Below are 1,910 nucleotides of genomic sequence, written 5' to 3' on the forward strand. Positions count from 1 at the left end.
GCGGTCTAGGACATGGTAACAGAGGTGATCTCTCTCTCTCTCTCGCTCTCTCGGTAAGACATTTTATTTATAAGCTGCTGTGACTGTATATGCATCTTTATCTTAGTTTCTGGTGAACTTTCACTGCAGGCTTGGCTTGATTTTCCTCTCATTGCTTGCGTTAGATATTGGCAGCCACTGGATGCAGATGTACAAGTTAATTTCCATTATTCTCTTCCTTTAATTGAGTGGATGATTTTGGTTATTGAATTCTCAACAAATTATATTATGTTGCTTCAATATGTTTCTTTGCAGTACTTTCCTATTAGGCCGGCAAGTCTAGTCACAAAGATGTGAAAGACAGTACGTATTAATTGGCTTTTTAAAGCATATTGTGGGAATCAGTCAATCGGATGTTTATGGCCTATTATTGTGTGGCATGTGAGGTAATTCTAACTTAATTTGAATATCAACCCTTTATTTTTAATTTTTTTTTCCCAATGGATGCAGTTGCCACTCCTCTTCATTTGATTGTTTACTCTGCAAGTGCTTTATATAGTTCTCTTTCTTCTTGCACAGAATGAAACTAAAAATTTGATTGAAGTAGTGTAGTTAAGGCAGTGAAATAGTTACTGAATTTATGCAGTGAAATGATAGCATTACCTCTCCAATTGAATCATTTAGTTGCCTTCGGATTGTATGTGGTCTAAAGTGACAGTAAAGAAACAATGCACTGAAGTGATCTGATGATTGTGAGCCTTTATTTTATTGTTTTGTGCTTAAAATCTATGAAATGCAAACACAACGCACATCTGACAGACTCCTAAGGCTGAGGCATTTTCTTGTGTGTTTCCTTTCATGCAGTGAACTGGTGCGGGTGAATAATTCTGTGATTGTGAGTTGATGATTTTTCTGAAGACACACATTTGGGAGAACCACTGTGCAGGTGAGCTAATTGAAAATTGCTCAGGGGTGTTTTCTGAACTCCCACTCAATGCTTTACTTTCTTTCTCATGTTTGTTAATTATATTAGGCTTTAAATTTCTTTTTCTTCAGTAAACTCGTCAATCTACTCGGAATATGTGTTTGTGTATTATCAAATACAGCGAACACTCCTGAAGTAAGTTCCCTTACATTTCTTTTGAGCATATTTAGTTGGTCTCTTTTCCAGTAGCTATGTTTTCCAACATATTTCAGTTGTTAATTTCTTTGGTAACCTGCTAGGTACTCACTCAGAACTTGTGTTCAATAGAAGCAAGCAATTAATGGCATTTTAAATGCATGGCCACAAGAAACTAATGTAAAAAATTATTATAACCTGCATGGCTGCAGACGTGCATATATATGGGTAGAGTGGCACTGTGGGCAAAGCATTTAGGACTTGTTGAAGAATGTTTCAATCAGCTAGAGAGTCTTCATTGTGTTCAAAGGGTAAGGTCTTTGGGTGAGCAGAACTGGAGTCAATACTAGAGCTTCTGCAAGGTCCTTGTCCATCATGTGTAGGATCGATGACGTAAGAGATCGAGAGGGTACTTATCATCTTTGCCTACAAGAGAGCTTCGGCAAGAACAAATGAAGGTGCATTAAAGGAAAGCGCCAGTAATCTATGTATTTTAGGTCTTCCTAGCTAGAACATTTTACAAGTACAGACTCAATTTTCTATGTTTTCTGAATGGTTTATAATGCTCGCACAATGGTTAATAAAAATAATATGTTGTCTGAGTTCTTCTCACACAATTTGTTAAGGCAATCCAAGTTGTCCAAGGTTAAGTCATACAACACAATACAAAACCATGTGTTGTATGATGATAAAAGATTTCAAAATTGAGGCTTCTCCTACAACAGTCACTGGTTGGTACCCAATTTGATTACAATATTCACACAACGGATAACCAAATATAGTTGTTGTGTGAACTAACAACCAACAACAA

General features: G+C 36.6%; 1 long non-coding RNA gene across 1 annotated transcript; it reads left to right on the plus strand.

The window, feature by feature from the left end:
- The first annotated feature begins 281 nt into the window (after positions 1 to 281).
- Positions 282 to 1,670, plus strand: LOC133735999 (uncharacterized). Its single transcript, XR_009859373.1, has 3 exons — positions 282 to 425; positions 844 to 1,099; positions 1,204 to 1,670. It is a non-coding gene; the product is annotated as an uncharacterized LOC133735999 (long non-coding RNA).
- The last annotated feature ends 240 nt before the right edge of the window (positions 1,671 to 1,910 follow it).

This window comes from Rosa rugosa, chromosome 3, assembly GCF_958449725.1.
Source record: "Rosa rugosa chromosome 3, drRosRugo1.1, whole genome shotgun sequence".
NCBI lineage: Eukaryota > Viridiplantae > Streptophyta > Magnoliopsida > Rosales > Rosaceae > Rosa > Rosa rugosa.